The sequence below is a fragment of the Antechinus flavipes genome, chromosome 3 (assembly GCF_016432865.1).
Source record: "Antechinus flavipes isolate AdamAnt ecotype Samford, QLD, Australia chromosome 3, AdamAnt_v2, whole genome shotgun sequence".
NCBI lineage: Eukaryota > Metazoa > Chordata > Mammalia > Dasyuromorphia > Dasyuridae > Antechinus > Antechinus flavipes.
In genome coordinates, this window is record NC_067400.1 from 473,697,878 (window position 1) to 473,720,049 (window position 22,172).

At 38.7% G+C, this 22,172-nt stretch overlaps 1 long non-coding RNA gene across 1 annotated transcript in view; it reads right to left on the reverse strand.

The window, feature by feature from the left end:
• Nucleotides 1-7,557: 7,557 nt before the first annotated feature.
• LOC127554802 (uncharacterized) overlaps nucleotides 7,558-22,172 on the reverse strand; it is a 36,273-nt gene continuing 21,658 nt past the window's right edge. Inside the window, exon 2 of the long non-coding RNA XR_007952073.1 lies at nucleotides 7,558-8,495. This is a non-coding gene — a long non-coding RNA (uncharacterized LOC127554802). The remainder of the gene's footprint in view (nucleotides 8,496-22,172) is intronic.

A 22,172-nucleotide genomic window follows, 5' to 3' on the forward strand; every position in this document is an offset into this window, starting at 1 on the left:
CACGACCTTGGACATATCCTCCAGCTTTGGACTATGTTTTGTTCCCTGCACTTTCTCCATAATGCTTTGTCCCGGATGGGCCCAAAGTCCTTGCTAAGTGCCTGAGAGCCAGGAGGTCTGGAGGTACCTTGTCCACCCAGTGCGCCGGCCTAAGCCGGGTGAAAGCAAGCTCCCTCTCTGTTCTCTGGCAAAAACTTAGCTGTGCATAAACATTATGCTGACCTTGATCTGGGAATTTAAACAGTGTCGCTAAATGTAAACGCTGACAAATACTTTCTGGCTTAAGTCACTAGTGTTCAGGACAGGCGAGGCTCTTCGCCCCAGAAGAAAAGTAGGGATGCTGGGGCTTTTAAACGGGCCGGGTTTGCGTTTCTCCTCTGGAGGAAGAGACGGTCATTAAGCCTGCTGGCCAGGCAACAAGGTGGGAGGGAGCCCTCTGCTGATGACTCAGATGAAAGTTCACAGCTCCGGGCAAGGTAGGCTAGATCAAGATTTAGAAATTCTGGATTCCCAGAATTAAGCTCCAGTTCTAGCTCGGCCTTTCTAGTTCCCAGATATTCTTAGAGGTTCATTAAGTGTTCATGGACCCAGCGCCCATATGAGTTCTTCATCTCCTCCTTCAACCACTGTAACAAAAGGGCTCCTGAAAAGATCCTCCCCATGCAGAATGGCTCAGGCATTCCCAAGCAATGGCTACGCAGGCCTGTATGCGCTCACAGATCCTGCAGTTGCAGTATTTTAGTCCGCTGAATTCTGTGCATGAATACACACATACATATCTGCTGGGTGACCATATATAGATGTGTAAATATATGTGTGTGTTTATGTAGAGATGTGTATATGCATAAACACAATTATACACACACACACACACACACACACACACACACACGCACACGCACACGCACACAAGTCCAGGACTGGAAGGAACATTTAGGGACCATCAGATCCACCTCCCATGTGTGTATCTAGATAAAGAACTCCTATGCTGCCACAGCTTGAAAAAGGAATTCTTCCTAGCAGCTGGTGCCCTGATGCTGGAGGTTAGCAGCTTAACACCAGGGTGTGGGGCCCGATTCTGAACTCCAAAAAGTACTGCTGATAAGGGCGGGATGGCTGCCAAGGCCCGTGGTGTGAATCCCAGGAGGAGCACCCTCTATTTTAAGCACTCTTTCAATCCCGCTGCACTGTCATGTGTATTGGCTCATGCTGTGTTCTTCCTCTGCGTGTGTCTGAGTGTGTCTCTGTCTGTCTGTCAGTCTCTCCTTTCCTCTCTTCCTCTCTCCCTCCTCTTCTCTATCTCCCTCTCTCTTTGTGCGCCTCTCTCTTTCTCTGTGTCTTTGTCTTTCCCTCCCTCTTTCTGTCTCTCTGCCTTTTTCTCTCCTTTCCTCCCTCCCTCCCTCTCTCTTCTTCTCTTTTTTCTTTCTCTTTCTCACTCTCTCTTTCTCTCCCCTTTCCCTCCCTCTCTCCCTCTGTCTGTCTGTCTCTCTCTCTTTCTTTCTCTCTCCCTCCTTCTCTGTCTCTCTCCTTCTCTCTCTATCCTTTTCTCTCCCTCCCTCCCCAATTCCTTCCCAGCTTCCAACTCACTGCACAATGATGACAGCCATTTCTCTGACTGTCCTGCTCTTAGAAATGTCTCATTCTGTAGTGATATACGTGACATGCATTATATCAGCCTAGAAGTTATTATGGTCCTAGAGGTCATTACAAAGAACAGATTATATTATCATGGCAATAGGAGTAAGAGATGGAGAAGAAGAAAATATATAGGAAAAATGTTCATGTGATTACAGGGTACTATTTAAAGTACAAACTTTGTGCATATGGTGGGGGAAAAGAATCTCTGGCAAGGGAAAATCTCACTTTGAGAAGGTTTCACAGGAAGACACAAATGAAACTTTACTCTTCATATAGTAGGACTGACAGACCTACAGATTCCCATGCTTTCTGCAGACAAAAAACCAAGTCCCATTATGTTTACCTTTTGAAAAGGAAGATCAGAAGGAAAGGCATCTCATTCTAAAGCAAGAATGAACAAGGTCATGTAGGTACATAGGAAAATAAATAAGAACTTAGAAGTCAACTAATACAACTCTTCATATTTCAAAAAGAAAAATTATGCCCCAATAAATGAGTTGCCCAAAGTCATACTCCTAGTAAATAATAGAATTGGAAAGATAGAACCTAGATGGTAGAATTCCCCAATAAAACCACTCCACAAAGATCCAGAAAATGCATCAAACCAAGTCCTGATGGGGAAATCCAAGAAAAAGTCACAATGAGTCATTTCCCTAGCCCAATCCAACATACAGAGCCGGAGGCTTTTGTGGATATTAAATTTAGCCAGAGGTACAAAATGAGAGGCATACAGGGACTGAAAGAAAACTGAGGTCCCAGGGGATCCCAAGGATACAGGCATATGTATCAATTGTAAGCTCTGCCACTCATTAACCAGTTCTGGGTAACTCAGAAAGGCAGCTGAGCCAAGCAATAGTGATTCAGAGTGAGAAGCAGTCACTAAATAATCCTTTTAGGAACAAATTCAGGAGCAAACAATATCTGTGTGGCAGACTTCAGGAGTAGAGCAGGGAGTTAATTCTAGCTTATAGCCTAGTCTAAAGTCTTTAGTGGAATAGTCAAGGCAGAAATCCTTCAGTTCTGTCATTTTAAACCAGCAGTTTTCCAGTTGGCTGATAGAGGCTGAGTTTAGTCTACTGGAACTTCTAACCAGGGACAAACCAACAGGAATACTGCTCAGACTCAAATCTAAGAGAGAAACTTGCAGAGTTAGAACAAGAGGGTAGCAATCAGTCTTCACAATGGATCAGACCATGAGGGGAAGCACTGAAAACTTGCAGGTCCCCAACGTAAGCCTTGAGATCCTAAAATGATACAACACTCAATATCCCAAGAAAGCAATAGAAGGACCCACAAGAACAAACACTCAGTTCAGACATCTCTCCCAAACTAACTTAAATTCCAAGCTCTCTAACTTAAAATTAAGTTAAATCACAAACACCCAAACCTAAATTTTGAAGTTAGAAAGTAGGATAGAAGAATGAACAAAGAAAAAAATTAATTCCACTATAAAGAGCAATTATGAGGATAGAAATGCTCAAGACACAAACAAAATGATTCTAAAAAGCTTCAAAGTAAAACACAGCTTAGAAAAAAGTCCAACCAGAATTCCTGACAGAATGAAACAAGAGGATTTGGGTTTCTTTTTTAGCCTTGAAAGCTAATTTGGGAGCCATACCAGAAGATCAGTCATTAATTTACAGTCATACCTTCTCTTTAATCCAATTCATCAAACAGTAATTAAGCAGCTCTTATATGCAAGGCACTGATGCTAGATGTTGGAGTTAAAAAGAGAAAACAAAACTTGTCCTTGCTTTTGGGAGCCTCATCTATTTATATCTATAGATACTTGTACATAATAAGCAAATATAAAGTAATTTGAGGAGGGAGAGGAGTATCAACTGAAGCAGTGGTTCTTAATAAGAGTTATGTGGATTGATTTTAGGGAGTCCATGAAATTTAATGGGGAAAAAATTCCCTATTTTCACTAAGTTTTGGTTTCTTTTGTAATCCCCTGTATTTTGTCCTATGCATTTAAAGATATTCTGAGAAAGGGACCATAGATTTCACTACCAAAGTGGTCAGAAAGCGTTTAGTACTTTTGAACTAAGGGGATTAGACTTGTTCTAAGGGGCCTCCTCCCCAGCTGCACCTAAGAAGAGGTTTGAAGGAAACAAAGGATTCTAAAAGATGAAGGGGAGAGGGGAATGCATTTCAGGCCTAGGGGACAGACTGTGCAAAGGCAGAGGTAGAAAATGGAATACTGAGTTCAGGAAACAACAAGCGGGCCAGTTTGTCTGGAACATAGAGTAAATGTAGGAAAATAACATGAAGTGAAGTCTGGAGAGGCAGACTGTCCCCAGATTGTTTCAGATGCCAAGCTAAGGAGTTTGCATTTTATCCCACGAGCAATACAGAGATACTGGAGAAACCAAAGATTTTTAAAAGACTTATAACATGGCAAGACCCATGCCTTAGAAAGATGATTTTGGCAGATGGAAGATGGTTGGGAAAGGAAAAGCCTGGAAGCTGGGAGGTTGTCTCACCAGTTCAGTCACAAAATGATGAGGCTAATGTGAATTGAGAGAAGGGGGCTGATGTGTGAGATGCTAGAAAGGCAGAATCAACAAGACTTGGCAACTGATTATATGTGGGAGGTGAGCAATGAGGATGTAGAGAATGATTCAAAGGTGATAGTAAATCACAGTGACAAGAAGGATGATAGAGCCATCATTATTCATCAGAAACATATTAAAGGGCCCTTAGCCCATATAGCCCAACACCCAATCCCATAGTTATATTCCTTCTACAATGCACACCCCCAAAGTCATTGATCATATAATCCCATTCAAACATTTCCAGGAATTATTATATCCCCAAGAAGTGTATTGCACTTTTTGGACAACTCAATTTATCCAGCTTGGTAATTCCATTTATTCATTTGAAATGACTCCAGGTTATTTTTTGGCTATATCGAAATATCAAATCTACTTGAAAGTTTTGCTCTGACAGAGGTATGTAAAAGAATGAATAATTCCAAAAGAGGAACTCCAAAAATACATTGAGTAAAATAGTAACATCTTTGGAAGAGGGTACTTAGTCTCTGAAGGCAACTGCTTTGAAAGGGGAAACATTCATTTGGATGTGTAAGTTATGGGATACAGGTTTAAAAACATTCACTTTATGATCACATCTTGATAATGTTATTATTTATTCATCCATTCACACACAGAGTCTTTAATAGTGCCAGAGAGGTGAGATTCTAGAATCCCAGAGCTGGAAGGGACTTCATCATTGATCTAATCCAACTCACACCCGAATAGGAAGGAACCCCAGCTATTACATCTACAATAAGTGTTCTTTGCTCAAAGATCTCAAATGAAGAGCTCTTTTTCTTTAAGCAATTTTTTTCAAAGACCTAATTCTTAGGATAATTTACTCCTTATATCAAACTGAAATCTTCCCTTTTTGAAACTTCCTTCCATAGTTCCTAGTTCTGCCCTCTGGAGCCAAGCAGAACAAACTTAATCTCTCTTCTACCTTGATAGTACAGTAGAGAGAGAGTGCTGGATCTAGAAGCAGAAAGAACTGAGTTCAAATTCTTCTGTATTCAGATACTTAAGATTTGTAGATCACTAAGTGAGTCACTTAATTTCTGCCTAGTTCAGTCCTTCAGTTGTAAAATGCAGATAATAATATCTATCTTCCAGAATTGTTTTGAGGATTAAGTGAATTAATATTTCTAAAGTACTTAGCATAGTGACTGGAACATACTTAGGCACTTAATAAATACTTGTTTCTTTCCTTTCTTCTACTTGATAATAATCTACTAAATGCTTTAAGACAGCTATTTTATTCTCCAAAAATCTTTTCTTCTCCAGTCTAACTATGACTAATTCCTTCAACCAATCTTCCTAAGGCATAATTTCAAATCATCTATATACTCTGGTCTCTTTCCTCTGGACAAGTTGTAGTTTTTCAATTTCATTCCTAAAGTGTGGTGTCCAGAATGAAACACAGTAATCCATATATGTTCTGATCAAATGATCTTTCATCTCTCTTTCATCTGGAATACTACACAACCAAACTCTGAAAGGTTTTTGGTCCACAGTGCTCTGCTTTTGACTCATGTTAGGCTTTCCATTCACTAAAAATCCCATGTCTCTTTAACACAAATTCTGTGTAGCCAGACTGAAGCAATTGATTTTTGAACCTGAATATGAGATGTCACACTAAATTTTACTTTAATTTGTGCCTAGCCTGATGAAATCTTTTTAAATCCTGATTCTGTGATCTAATATACTAATTATTCCTCCCAGTTTCATGTCATTAAAAATTTTGACAAATATTTCATCTATATTTTCATCCAAATCAAATATAAAAATGTTGAATAGCACAAGATATTCCATATAGTAGAAGTTCAATAAATATTTACTGATTGACTAGTTCAAGAGACAGGGAAACAGTCCAAAGAATAAAAGACAAGGTAACAATATTCATCAGACTCACGTCAAGCCCAGAATCACTAAAAATAACTGTGAGATATTTCCAAAACCTTGTTGCTAACAGTACAACTTGTAGATCCAAGTAGTCTTATCCTAAGACCTGCTTGGTCCCAGTAGCATTCCAGAGCTTTGACAGAATGATATTCTCCAAGACAGACCTAGAGATTATCCTTAACTGTTCCTAAATATTTTCATGTTACAGAGCTAAGCCAGAGAAAAATCCTTGACCCCTAGTATTTCTTCAAACCAATCTTCTCTCTCCTATTCGCTTTCTTTCACAGATAAATGCTCAGAACATATAGTTTATACTTGCTGCTTTCATTTCCACACTATGTACTCCTTAATCTCTTGTAGTTTGGCTTCTGTCCTCACCACTCTACTAAAACTCTCCCTGTCCCAAGGGATCCTTGTTAAGCACCAAATCTAATCATTTTTTTTCAGTTGTCAACCTTCTTCACTTTTCTTCAGCACTTAAAAGGCTGCCCCCCCACCCTTGATACTCACTTTTCCATTGGCTTCTATAACACTAGTCTTTTCTGGTTCAATCTCTTGGACTCTGACTTATCCTTCTCAACCTCTCTTTCTAGCTTTTCTTCTTTCATCTGTTCTTTAAGTGTAACCACCAAAATCCTGTCCTTAGCCCTCTTTTCTTCTTTCCCTATAATTTTTCCCCTGACAGTAACATCTCTCAGAGTAACAATTATTAATTAGAACGTAGAAAGCATTCTATCAAATTCTTGATGGTTGATTGAACACCTCTATTTATATAATTTCTAGATATATGTCTCTATAGCTGACCTCTCCTGAATTCTGATAGGGAATAAGAATGGGAGGAAATAAGTATTAATATAATACCTATTACCACACACTTATCAGATTGACTAATATGACTGAAAAGGAAAGTGACAAATACTGGAGGGGATATGGGAAAATTGAGACACTAATGCACTGTTGGTGAAGTTGTATACTGATTCAATCATTCTATAGAACAATTAGGAACTATGCCCAAAGGGCTATAAAACCATGCAAATTTTTTTGACTCAGCAATATCACTACTAGATCTGTACCTTAAAGAGATATAAAAAAAAAAAAAGTAAAAGGACCTATATGTACAAAAATATTTATAGCAGCTTTTTTAATGATGACAAAAAAAATTTGAAATTGAGAAGATAAAATTCTTCTCAACTGGAGAATGACTGAACAAGTTACTATATATGTTTGTGATGGAAAATTATTGTGCTACAAGAAATGATAAACAGGGGATTCTCAGAAACATCTGGGCTTACATGAACTAATGCAAAGTGAAATGAGCAGACCCAGGAAAACATTGTATATAATAACAGCAATATTGTATATATTATTGTAAATAACTTTGCAATTGTTCTCAGCAAGACAATCCTGAAAGACTTAGATTGAAAATGCTCTCCATCTTCAGATAAAGAATTGATGGAGTCTGAATAAAGAGATTAAAGCATACTTTTTCATTACTTTATTTTTCTTTGGGATATTTTGTCTTTGTTTTCTTTACAACATGACAAATATGGAAATAGATTTTGCATCACTGTACATGTATAACCTATATCAAATTGCATGCTTTTTCAAAGAAGAGGGGGAGAGAGAATAGGAGAGAAAGAATTTGGAACTCAAAATTTTAAAACAAATATTAAAAGTTGTTTTTACCTGTAATTTGGGGAAAATAAAATTTTAAAACTTTAAAAATAAAGTATCAGTGTCCCTTTAAAAAACATATAGCACCTCTCATGTGCCAGGTACTTTGCTAAGCATTTTATAATTATTAATTCATTTGACTCTCACAACAACCTTATAAGGTAGGTGCTATGATTAGCTCCATTTTATTCTTGGGAAACTGATGCAAAAAAAAAATGACTTGCCACAGGATCATACAGCTAGAAAGGATTTTTGAGGCCAGATTTTAGCTCAGCTCTTCTTAACTCCAGGCCCACAATCCTATGTGCTGTGCCACAAAACTGCCTCTATAGGATAATACATGTCCATTTGCCTATTGAATTTAGTCAGTTCTGATATGATGTTTGTTTTGAAACTGTGAATTTGTTCCAAAACTATATTAAAGAACTATCTGAGCAAAGAACAAAAATTATTACATTTTATCTACAAGAAACAGAGAAAACACAGAAAATTGTATCATTTCACAATAAGTGAAACCCTTCTGATACACAATTCCAAAAGCAAATTTCAAGTCTTTTTTTCATAGCAAAGTGTCATATTTCTTGTCCATTCTCTAATGCCATAGAAGCTGTAGGATGAGGAAGGCTGGTCCATTCTTTCTCTCCCTCCAATTTTCCATCATGGCTGAGATCCCAAACTCCAGAATTGTGGCCCAATGAAGTCACCCTCTCAACCAGCAGCAACTTGACTTCGCCATCCCAAGCCCTTTGGGGAAAAGAGCACAAGCAGTGCCATTATTGTTTTAATATTTATTGAGCATGCATAAAACTGTACTGTTTTTACTAGGTTCTTATCTTTTTTTTTTTTTTGATGTGGAACTGATGACGTTTTTCAATGTTGTAACCTTCACTCTACCCATTAGACCTATGATTGTTATTGTACCATTTTGCATAATGAGGTCATTTTTCTGTTTCTTTTCTTTTTTAAAAAAAAATTTTCTGGTTATAAATGTACATTCATTTTTAAAACACCTTTCCTTGTGAATCATGTAGAGAGAGAAAAATCAGACTGAAAGGGAAAAAAATAGAAGGGAGAGCAGTGAATATAGCATGTGTTGTTTTACATTTAGTCTCCATAGTTCTCTCTCTGGATGCAGATGCTGTTTTCCATCCAAAGTTTATTGGGATTGCTTTGGATCACTGAACTTCTGAGAAGAATCAAGTCTTATATTTTGATCATCACACAATCTTGCTATTACTCTGTAAAATGTATTCCTGGTTTTGCTTGTTTCACGGAGCATCAGTTCATGTAAATCTTTCCAGGACTTTTTAAAATCAGCATGTTCTATATTTTTATAGAAAATAATATTCCATTACTTTTATATACCATAACTTATTTAGCCATTCCCCAATTGATAGGCATCTACTTATTTTCCAATTCTTTATCAGAAAAAGAGCTGCTACAAATATTTTTGTGCATGTGAGTCCTTTTCTCTTCTTTATGATTTCCTTGGGATACAGACCCAGTAAGGACACAGAGTATGCCCAATTTTATAGCCCATTGGGCATAAGAACTGTCTGTTTCTAGAGCAGAAGGGACTACATCTGCAAAAAAAGAGACCCTAAAACTGATTTATTTTTGTTTTCTCCAAAACTTTCCCCTCTCCTAAATTCCCTATCCATTTTTGTTGATGAATATGAACTCAAAAACTCAGGCTCGACAACAGAATTGTTTATGACTCTTCCATTTTCTTTATACCATCAATTCAGTTACCAATTCCTATTGATTCTTCCTCTGTAATATCCCTTAAACCCATTCTCTTCTTTCTACTTCCCTGCTACCACCTGGGTCCGGGCCTTAATCACTTCTTACATGAACTGTTTTAATAGTATCCTAATTTTTGATATCCTTCCTTCCAACAATCCAACTGTCAAATTGCTAATACATAAACCCTGATGCACACATACTGCCCTGTTCCTACGTTTCTAGAGGCTCCTAATAGCTCCTCATCTATTCTTCAGGAATAAAACACAGGCTCTTTCATCTAACATTCAAAGTCCTCCACAATCTGGCCCAATCTATTTTTCTAGGCTCATTTCATGAAAACCCTCTTTGGACATTCCATACTCTAATTAGATTGCATTCTGATCTCATCCTTCCCTCTACCAACACCATTCCTTCATACACTCCCTCCCTGCCTGACATGTTACAATTGTTTCTGCCTTGGCCAGAAGCCCTAAGGATCTTCCCCTCCTAGAATGATTTTTTTTTTTGGACTAGGTAAAAAAGGCCTTTCTATACCTCATCTCTCATTTAGTCAATCATTGATTGGGTAATTGTCTCAGTCAAACTGAGACCTGTGGAAGACCTTAACTTAAAAAGGCCAAGGTCTCCCACTGTATCCAGGACCATCTCTAGTCATCCTGAGCCATATCTTGCCCCTGGACCCAGATGATTTTAGAGGAGAAAGTGAGGTAATTTTGCATAGCCCTCTTTCATTTGAATCCAATTCACTTGCATGTCATGGCATGACCTCCCTGATGTCATGGTCTTCTTCAGTAACAACCACAATCACTAATTTCTAGCTGTCAAAATCCCTGACCGCCCAGATCAGGTACTATCTCCTATGATGTCTTTTCTAATGGCAATGCTAAAAGTGATCATTCTCTTTTTGTCCAATCTCTCAGACCTCTCTTTTACCTCTTCTATGTACTTACTCATTTTCTAATTTACTTTACCATATTTGTGTACATGCCCCATTTCCTTCCAGAGTTATAAGGTCCTTAAGAGAGAAGTTACACAATTTTTCATCTTTGCATGCTCAGGATCTAACACTGAATCTTACACATAGTAGGGGCTAAAGGAATGTTGAATTTAATTTCTTTGGAAACCTCAATATGCACTTTCTAGTACTAATATCTAGCTATTATTATTTATCCCTAAAGTCAGACAACTCACTATTGAGTATTTAAGTGTATTTTCTTAAATTAAAGCTTTGTATTTTCAAAATATGTGCATGAATAAGATAATTGTATAAATATGTATACATATATTGGATTTAACATGTATTTAAACATGTTTAACATACATTGGATTACTTATCATCTAGGGAGAGGGTAGAAGAAAAGAGGGGAAATTTGGAACACAAGGTTTTGCAAGGGTCAATGTTGAAAAATTATCCATGCATATGTTTTGAAAATAAAAAACTTTAATTAAAAAAACAAATGCATGGATAATTTTTCAGTATTGACCCTTGCAAAATCTTGTGTTCCAATTTTCCCCGCCTTCCTCCCTCCCCCTTCCCTAGAAAACAAGTAATCCAATATATGTTAAATATAGTTAAAATATGTTAAATCTATTATATGCTTACATATTTATACATTTATCTTGCTGCACAAGAAAAATCAGATCAAAAAGGAAAAAATGAGAAAAAATTAAATGCAAGCAAACAACAACAAAAAAGAGTGAAAATATAATGTTGTGATTCACACTCAGTTCCCACAGTCTTCTCTCTTTATCACAAGATCATTGGAACTGGTCTGAATCACCTTATTCTTGAGAAGAGCAACGTCCATCAGAATTGACCATTTTGACCAATCTTGCTGTTGCTGTGTATAATGATCTCCTAGTATTGTTCATTTTACTTAGCATCAGTTCATGTAAGTCTCTCCAGGCCTCCCTGAAATCATCCTGATGGTCGTTTCTTATAGAACAATAATATCCCATAACATTCATAAATAATAACTAATTCAGCCATTCTCCAATTGATAGGCACTCAATTTCCAATTTTTGCCACTAAGTATATTTTTTTTAAGTTTGTAAGAATCACAAAAAAGACAGTTGTCCTTAAGAGACTTACAACTTAGTGAGATAAGATAGACAGACATAAAGTTAACTAATGTAAGAGCATTATGTAAGAGCAAAATAACAAAGTAGGAATACAAAAGATATCTTAGAATAGTCTGGGATGCTAAATAAATGGTACAGAAGGTATATCCCATGAACTCTGAATAAAGAGAGATCACTGAAGACTAGATCGATTAGATATAGTTGGATTTTTTTGAAGTGATAGGACTTGAGCTAGATCTTGAAAGATGGGCACTAAACTAATCTATTTATTTAGTGCTATACCAATCAGACTTCCAAGAAAATATTTTAATGATCTAGAAAAAATAACAACAAAATTCATATGGAACAATAAAAAGTCGAGAATCTCAAGGGAATTAATGAAAAAAAAATCAAATGAAGGTGGTCTAGCTGTACCTGATCTAAAATTATATTATAAAGCAGCAGTCACCAAAACCATTTGGTATTGGCTAAGAAATAGATTAGTTGATCAGTGGAAAAGGTTAGGTTCACAAGATAGAATAGTCAACTATAGCAATCTAGTGTTTGACAAATTCAAAGATTCTAACTTTTGGGATAAGATTTCATTATTTGATAAAAACTGCTGGGATAACTGGAAATTAGTATGGCAGAAATTAGGCAAGGACCCACACTTAACACCATATACCAAGATAAGATCAAAATGGGTCCATGACCTAGGCATAAAGAATGAGATTATAAATAAATTAGAGGAACATAGAATAGTTTATCTCTCAGACTTGTGGAGGAGAAAGAAATTTGTGACCAAAGATGAACTAGAGACCATTACCGATCACAAAATAGAAAATTTTGATTATATCAAATTAAAAAGCCTTTGTACAAACAGAACGAATGCAAACAAGATTAGTAGGGAAGCAACAAACTGGGAAAACATCTTTACAATTAAAGGTTCTGATAAAGGCCTCATTTCCAAAATATATAGAGAACTGACTCAAATTTATAAAAAATCAAGCCATTCTCCAATTGATAAATGATCAAAGGATATGAACAGACAATTTTCAGATGAAGAAATTGAAACTATTACCACTCACATGAAAGAGTGTTCCAAATCACTATTGATCAGAGAAATGCAAATTAAGACAACTCTGAGATATCACTACACACCTGTCAGATTGGCTAAGATGACAGGAAAAAATAATGATGAATGTTGGAGGGGATGCGGGAAAACGGGGACACTGATGCATTGTTGGTGGAGTTGTGAACGAATCCAGCCATTCTGGAGAGCAATCTGGAATTATGCCCAAAAAGTTATCGAACTGTGCATACCCTTTGATCCAGTAGTGTTTCTATTGGGCTTATACCCCAAAGAGATACTAAAAAAGGGAAAGGGACCTGTATGTGCCAAAATGTTTGTAGCAGCCCTGTTTGTAGTGGCTAGAAACTGGAAAATGAATGGATGCCCATCAATTGGAGAATGGCTGGGTAAATTGTGGTATATGAATGTTATGGAATATTATTGCTCTGTAAGGAATGACCAGCAGGATGAATACAGAGAGGCTTGGAGAGACCTACATGGACTGATGCTAAGTGAGATGAGCAGAACCAGGAGATCATTATACACTTCGACAACGATATTGTATGAGGATGTATTCTGATGGAAGTGGATTTCTATGACAAAGAGACCTAACTGAGTTTCAATGGATAAATGATGGACAGAAACAGCTACACCCAAAGAAGGAACACTGGGAAATGAATGTGAACTATTTGCATTTTTTATTTTCTTCCCGAGTTATTTTTACCTTCTGAATCCAATTCTCCCTGTACAACAGGAGAACTGTTCGGTTCTGCAAATATGTATTGTATCTAGGATATACTGCAACATATTTAACATATATAGGACTGCTTGCCATCTTGGGGGGGGGAGGGGGGAGGGAGGGAGGGGAAAAAACGAAACATTAGCGAGTGCAAGGGATAATGTTGTAAAAAAATTACCCTGGCATGGATTCTGTCAATACAAAGTTATTATTAAATAAAATAAAATTTAAAAAAAAAAGAGATAATCATAAAAAAAAAAAGATGGGCAGAATGTTTATGCTTTGAAAAGATGATGAAAAGGGGAAAGGAAGAGTAAGAAAAAAGGAGGCAGACATTCCAGATCATAGGTTCATACATAAATTTAGAGCTAGAAATAACTGTTTGTTATTACTAATATTATTTTTACCTGATGTGATTTCATTGCAACAGGAATAGTTAGGGAACAACTTCTACTAAAGTTCTCTCACTATATAAATGAAAAAACTAAAATATAGAGAAGTTAGATGATTTATTTATACAGGGTCACATAGGCAGATCTGAACCTAATTCTTTCTGACTCAAGTTGAATGCCCTATTCACTATGTCATTCTGTCTCTCATGCATGAACAGAATGTTATAAGAAAAGACAGAGGGTGTGTTTTGAGAATAGAACTGCCTGATTAAAGTAGGATTTTTATATAGAAGAATGGGAGATAAAATTTAGCACACAGTTGGCAAATAAATTAAATCATAATAAAAAATGTGAATTTTATCCTATAGATAATTGGGAGTCATCAAGGGATTTGAATAAGGGACTCTTTTCTACTCTACTCTCACCGGAGAAATCAAAGGAGCAGAAAACACTTATTAAGCCCATTTTTTGTTAAACTTTCTGGTCAAAGGTTTGTAAATGGGAGGAATAAGGAAGGGGAGGAAGGAATTAAATTTTTTGGCTTAAAGTGAGAGATTGGGGATTAACTGTACACCTCCATCTCCATGTTCCCCTGGCTGTTCTGACCATGGATAATCTATAATGGGTAATAAAAGCAAGAAAAGCAGTTAGGATCTGGAGCTGCTGGTGTCAGGATGAGAAGGGATTGCACATGGCATTGAACCTACCTAAACTATTTCTGAGATAAGGCTTTGGGATTAGGTGACTGACTGGCTGGATCCACAGCAAAGTCTGCGGTGCTGTCAGAGACCTTTAATCAAAGAGAGCAGCGGAGCACTTTGTGGTGGCTGTTTTATGTTCTGGATCTTAATGCAGGCTTACGTGTTCCTCTATTTATACCCTCCATGGCTGGGATGACTGACATTCCATCCAGGAAAGGTAAAATAAAACCCTTCCTTGTAGCACTCCTTCCGCCCCCTGCCAACACACCTACCACACGTTCCTAGAAGCAAGATGGGAGGCAAAGTCTGACCTCTCTCCAATAAGGAAAGGGAATTGGTGAAGTAAACCACAGAAGAACCTAGCAAACAACGGTGGGAAATGAACCCTCAGAGCACAGAAAGTCTGTCCACGCTAGTCCTTTGAACTTGGACTTGAGTTCTGCCCCGGATACATAATGGCTATGTGATGTGGGCATGTGATATAACTTTTCCATTCTCCAGGCAACCAGCTAGGACTATAAATGATAGAAGAGGGCCCATATGCTTTAGCAGAAGCTGTTCCCTAACTAAAGGATTCCTATTGCAATGAAATCACATGAGGTAAAAACAATATTAGTAATAACAAACGGTTAGCAATTGATAATGATAGTTCTCTGTCTACACTGGATACTCAATTAATATTGTTGATTATATAGGGTTAAAAAGGGCTGACTGCCAAGAAGAGACTTATTCTTCACCATAGGAGAACAAAGATCAAGGTTGGCCAGCCAAACTCAGTCAGGTTCTATGGAGGCTTTTAAGATCCTAAAAAAATGTGATTCACTGGCAAGTATTAAAATGCCATAGAGGTCCAAATGAAGTGAGCAGCCAACACATAAGAAGAGAAGTCTAAATATGCTATTCATCTCCAGTTCCACAATTAAATGGTTTCAGGGAGTGAGGCAGGTCACTGAATTAAAAATGTTCAAACAAGATCTGCCCCTTCCTTTAATGCAAATACATTATTATTCCCATTTTTAAAAATAAGTAACTGAGGCCCAGTTTTCTTGCCTAAGGCTCACAGAATCATTAGTTTAGAGTTTGGAGGGGTCTTAGGAGTCATGTTGTGCAACCCCGATATTTTATTTTGAGGGAACTAAAACCTAGAGATATGTTAAATGATTTGCCCAACATTGCAGAGTTAAGAAGCAACACAACCAAGATGTGAACTCAGGTGATCTGATTCTAAAGCCAGCAGTCTTCTTGCTGTCAGCACACTGCCATACAATTCGTAGGAGCATGGGGACAAGTCCGTTTCTTGTCTCCTGGCAGCATGTTCTTTCTACTGCATTCCCCTGTTTCTTCTCAGTCTGGAGCATCTGGGCTAGGGGACTGCTTCCAAGGGAATTTGCAGGGGAACCCCAATCCCTGAGTCCCATCTTATCTGCACCTCACAATGGAAGGTCCACTTTAACCTCCAAAAATGGACAGCAGTCCCTCCCACCCCAGAGCCAACTAATTGAAAGACAGAACTTTTCGAAGTAACTCTCTCCAGGGTCAGGAGTGGTTGCCAGATTAGATGAGGAAAAAAACAGAACGGTCACAGGAGTGTGCTGCCCAAAGGGGAATCGCAGGTCCCCAGACACCCTGATCTCCCGGCCTGTCAGCAGGGCAGATAAACGAGGCCATGAATGCAGGTTTTCTGAGGAGAGGTTTGGCTCCCTTGCTGCCATGGAAACGGCCATGCTTCTTGGAAAAACTAATCCACGGGCTCAGGTCGCTGAAGAAAAGGAAGCCGGACCGTAGCACCCCCAAGCAGCCTCTGGTCCCCGAAGCTGGGTTTGTGGCCAACTCCAATCTCCCCCGGACAGACAGTGGACACTGACCTAACAGCAAGAGCTCGGCCTGTGCTGGGCAAACCACCGGCAAGGGTTCTCCCAGTCTGAAAGTGAGAGCAGCAGCTCCTGAGAAAGGCTCTGAAAAAGGCCAGGAACTATTAGCACCTCTGTCTGTGTCTGTGGGAGAGGGTCTCAGGCAGAGGAAGGGCTCAGTGTGAATGTGAGTATAAGTGTGAGTGTGTGTGCATGAGCGTGTGAGAGAGAGGGTGAGTGTGAGCATCAGTGCATGTGTGTATGTGTGAGCACGAGTGTGAGAGTGTGGGTCTGAGTGTGTGAGAGAGTGTGAGTGAGCACAAGCATGTGTGTGTATAAATGAGTGTGTGTACATGTGTGTGGTGAAAGAGCCCAGGTCTCCAGTTTTTCAGACTGAATGTAGCTGTAAGAAGCATCCCTGGACAGTTCTGAGCAGGGTACAGAGGACTCACCTGTGAATCTAAAAATCAGTTTCCCAAGAAGAGGCCAAATGGTTTTGCTTGCCTCAGTTTCCCTTTCTGTAAAACAGGGGAAACCTTTTATACAGTTATTGCATTTGGAGCAAATGGTTGCTCCCCCTGCTTCTCCAGAAGAGATATCTGGACTGAGCACTCTGGCTCTTCCATCGGAACACCTTCTCCCTCTTTTCTCCCAGTACTTTCTGACAGCAGTTCTTAGCAAATTTGCAATGGGCCAGTGAGCAATATTAAGCACTGAATTCAGGAACAATAATGATGATATATTTATATATTTTTTAAAAGTTTATAATGCACTTTATTCAAAACCTTTTTATTAGTATTATTATCCCCATTTTATTAATGAGTGAACTGAGGCTCATAGATGCCAAGTGATTTGTGAGCAAGTCACTTAGTTTACACAGTGTGTAGTGGGGTCAGGTTCTAAGTGGAACGTTAGGGTCCCAGCCTTCTTTCATCTATACTACAGGGTCCACCTCTGCTCTTGAAGCCTCTACCACCCAGTGAGAGTGAATGTGACATGTAAACAGGTAACTGTAATACAAGTTAGAACTTAATAAAGGGATTTTTTAAAAAGCCTAAATAGCATCGGAGTTTCAAGGTGAGAGAACACATAGTGAGGTGTTTTGCCAACAGTGAGCGCTCGATAACTCTTGAATTGTTGATGGAAAATGCTGAAACCTCATTCTCTTGGGACTGTAGATTTCAAATCCTTTCAGTCTAAGTGGATTCTTTTCTTTCAGGATGGGAAGGAAATTATATTGAGATAGAGCTCCATTTCTCAAACTCTAGTTTTCTCAGAAAAGCTGGCATTAAGGGGCTGTGAGACAACTGAAAGCTATTGGATGTAGGGATGACAAGCTTGGCTGGCATCCTCACTGTGCAGCTGAAATGTTTATTCACAATTAATGGGCAGGCATTACACAATTGTTTCTTTCAAAATGCAGCATGGTAGTGTATAATACAAAATCAGAGGGCATTGTATATTGGAATATAACTCATTAGTCACTTCCAACACTCTCCCTCCTAGAAACAAGAAATTCTGTGGACTATTAAAGCTTTAACTTTGATCTCTTAAAATCCTAGTTCCAGACCAGGTGGGAGATTTCAGATTTAGAAAAATGGAAAAGGAAATGAGAATGGGTTTCTGCTGAAATTAATTACTGTAGGAAAAACCAAAGACTTGGGGTAGGGAATGATGGAAGTAAACTTGGAGGTGACCTCCTATGCCTCAAGCCAAGAGTCTCACTCAGGGATCTTAGGCAAACCTGGCAATAGCTGGCCCTGAGGGACAGTCCAGAATGGACATGTCCCTATGTGACTGCCGAGTGAATACCAAATGTCTTATGTCGTGCTTCTCAAACCTTGAGGATATGACTACCCAGGCACATGCTCCGAGGATGAACTCACTCACTTTGGGACCCAAACAGCTGCCAAAGTCTGAATAGCTCAGCAAGCAACGAACAGGGGAGACCAGGGGTGGGTGATCTGAAAAATCAAAGGGAAAGGGATTGGATTACTATCAAACCTGAGAGAGTGGGAGGCTCTGGTTCAGACTGACGGATTTGACAGGGAGGAGAGACCTGTCACTATTCACTGTGTTCAGCCAGTTGCCTCACATACATATTGAAAGTAAATGTGAAATCCAGTAGTATATCTGTCCATCCAAATGTGCCAGAAAACAAAGCCCTCCTTATATAACCTAGTCACCTAAGAGAGGGAACCATAAGGTCACCTTGTAAATTGCTTCAGGCAGTATCCCTCCATTCTTTAAAAAGAGTCTCTAATCCTGTCTCCTCCATGATACTCTCTTAGGCAGAGAATTGACAATGTTCTCTCAGACACATCAGAAAGAAGATGGAACTCCTAAGACAATTCTATCTAAGCTTCATCCGGTGGCAAACTCATCCTTTCTTCAATGAAAATGAGCTTATCCTCCACTTGTAAATGTTACCAGTATCTTCTCTCAGGCAACAAGTTTTTTATTAAGCACTGCTATATTCCAGATATCACAAATATAATTACAAGCAGAAAAAAAGAACCCTGTCTTCAGGAAGCTTACAATCTGATGAGGGAAGACAACACATGAGCAATAGTGAAAAGGAGGTTCAAGAGACAAGAAGGTACATGGTATAAGGGCTTAGTAGAGAAAGAGTAAGATCGAGGAGACACAGCTGAATGGGGTTTCTTCCTTAAAATGGAAGTTCTAGGAGGAATCATCCAAGCACGGGGAAAGATCCCAGAGACTGAGGGTCCTTTCAAGGACAGAGTAATCTTCCAAGGTGAAGAGTTTACTATGGCAAAGCAAAGAGTCTGAAGTCAGGAGTACAATTTGGAGATCTGGGTGGAAAAGTACATCCAAACCTGACTGCTGTGTATATGTTCTCTATGTGTAAAAATTCACTTTTTGGTTGTCTTTCTTATTGCCTTTTTTTTTTTTATCTTGGTTGAATTAAAGCAAGATGCTTAAAAAAAAAAAAAGTAGAGTGGGTCACCAATTCAATTAACAGAGCTTTATTGTGAAAGAGGTATTTTTTTAATCTCCTAAGGTTATAGGTGTTACCTTCTAACTTAAGGAAAGTAAGAAGCAAAAAAAGGGATTTTTACGCATTTACTACATGCCAGGTACTATGTTAGGTGTTTTACAAATACTATCTCATTTGATCCTCACAACAATCCCAGGCACTTGTGTGAATCAAAAGAATCTATGCTCTGGAGCTGGGATGATGGAGTATTACCTTGTAACAGAGAGTTACATGAACATGTACATGAAGCCTCTCCTAATCTCCCCCAGATACTAGTGTTTTTCCTCCCAAAAGTAACTTTGTTTATTTTGTATGTAATAACTTATGTCCTTCTGGTTTCCTCTAATAGAAAGTAAGCTTTCTGAGGGCAGGGACTGTTTCATTTCTCTCTTTGTACCCTTAACACTTAGCACAACATAGTAGGCATTAAAAGAATATTTCTTGATTGATATAAATCTATCTCTAGAAGGGAAAAAGTCAGATCTGGAGTGAGGAGACATATAAATCTTAAAGTGCTATAGAAAAGTCACAAATTATTGTCATCAACAAGAAAAAAACACAGCCTACAAAGGTCCTACTGACTAGCAATTTCACAAATAAAAAGGAATTTTAAAGATATGTCTTTGCCTTCCATGTATTAATCTGCAGAGCAGGGATTGATTGTGTATGTCTGGTTCTCTCTGTCACCCACTGAGCCAAGTATAATTAGGCACTTTCTGATGATGCTGGGGATGTTTTGTTGCTGCTGCTCACAATATTGCCAACTATGACAATGATGTTGATGTGTGCTCCATTGTGCCCATGGGTACCATTTAATGATCAGTAGCTCCTCACCTCGGGGAGGCTCTTCGTTAATAGCTGGGAAGGAAGATCAAGACTGAGGTTCAGGACTGCTAGGATCTCCCTAACTGTGGAGAGCTTAAATTAGATCTATCCTGTTACTGTGCATCAGCCTTTTCCTCCAGCTCCAAGATTTCCAAGATGGAAAATCTTTCTCTGCTGCTGCTTCTTCTATGAGCTCAAAGTTTCATTCTTAGTCTCAGCTTTTCTGGTTCGGGAAAGTTAGGCAAGATGATTATTCTATGAAGTAACAGCTCTCACTTTTAGGACCTATCTGGGGAAACTGTCCCAAAGTCTCAAGTTTCCCTTTTCTCTCTGAAGTCCCTTTGCCTGCATCTTGGATATCTTCCTTGATCATTATCTGGATAACAGCTACAAACTGAAAGCATTCTGACTTTGCATAGCATCCTATATTCCTAATAAAACATATAGTAAAGATTCTGAAATAGGAGATAAGGAAGGCACTGTGAATTGCTAGCTTTTTGCTCAGCATTCAACACCCTCTAGGCCCTGCTGCCCCTTTTACAGCCTCATTTCATGTCATTCACCCCCTCAGATTATTCTATTTTCCCAGAACATAATGCTCTCTTTCCCATGTCCACACCTTTACCTGACACATAGTAAGTGCTTGATAATTGCCAGTTGACTAATTGGATGATAGACACTTAGATTTCTCCACTTTTTGCCTATTGAACACTTAGCCATCCTCTAGAGCCCAAACCACTTGCTACCTCTGCAAGAAAGCATTTCCTAATCACCACCTCACTGGTGTTAGGTTCCAACTTTCCCCCTTGGGTCTCACATGATACTTTGTTTTGTACCTTTCAAATGAACCATCACATAATGTTGTGGATGATCATTACCAATGTTGTTCAGTCATTTTCAGTCATGTCCGAATCTTTGTAACCCTATTTAGGATTTTCTTGGCAAAAATACTGGAGTCATTTGCTATTTCCTTTTCTAGCTTATTTTACAGATATGGAACTGAGGCAAACAGGGTTAGGTAAGTTGCCCAGAGTTATATCACTAGTAAATGTTTGAGGACAGATTTGAACTCAGAAAGATGAGTCTTCCTGACTTCAGGCCTGGTGTTTCATGCACTGTACCACCTAGCAGCTCTTAGTTACTGATGACATTATCTTATTCCTTTACTGGACTTCGGGTGCCGAGGGGACAGCAAAATGTGTCTCATGCCTCTTCTAACACTTAGCAGAGTGCTACACAGTAGGCATTAATTTAATTTAATTTAAAATTTTTATTTTTAATTAAAAGTTTGTTAAAAGAATAATTACTCTCATTTACCTAAGTCCATAAAGTGATTTCCTTAAATAACCCTGTAAAAGTTGTGGTGCAAATATTATACTTCCTTTACAGAAAAGAAAATTGAGACATTAAGATGTTGTATAACTTCCCCATGGTCACATTGCTAATAAATATCTGGGCAGAATTCAAACCCATGACTCTTGACTCCAGTTCCTGTACAACCCCCAGGCCTCTGGTCTAAAGAAGAGGTTTAGGGAATTGCTATCCTGAAGTAGCACATGTGACATTTAGGGCTCCCTTTGGATAGCTCGGCCTCACCCCTACTACTTTCCCTTTCAGATGACTCCTCCTTTTTTGATAGCCAACCCCCAGGTACACAGTGTCCTCATGATGCATCCTACCCCCATCCCATTAAAGAGGGCATCCTACAGTGGTCCTCACCCTCAGAGCTAGGACAATAGACAATGACCAGCATGTATAAGAAGGGGATGCAATGGACACAGAATTCCTTTTATATTTGCACATAATTTTCAAAGCCAGAAAAATTCTCTGTCTGTGGCAAATGGCTTCATGGTAAGCCAAGTTCTATTTGTTACAGTAAAGATGCAAAGGCTCTAATGAAGAATAACTATCACCAGATATGATTTCCAAACCGTCACCTAGCACTGTGATACTTAGCCATCTTCGGCAATGAGTATCCCACGCTCAGGACCTGCCCTTTTCCTGTTCTCACTATGAGGAAGAGTAATGACTCTT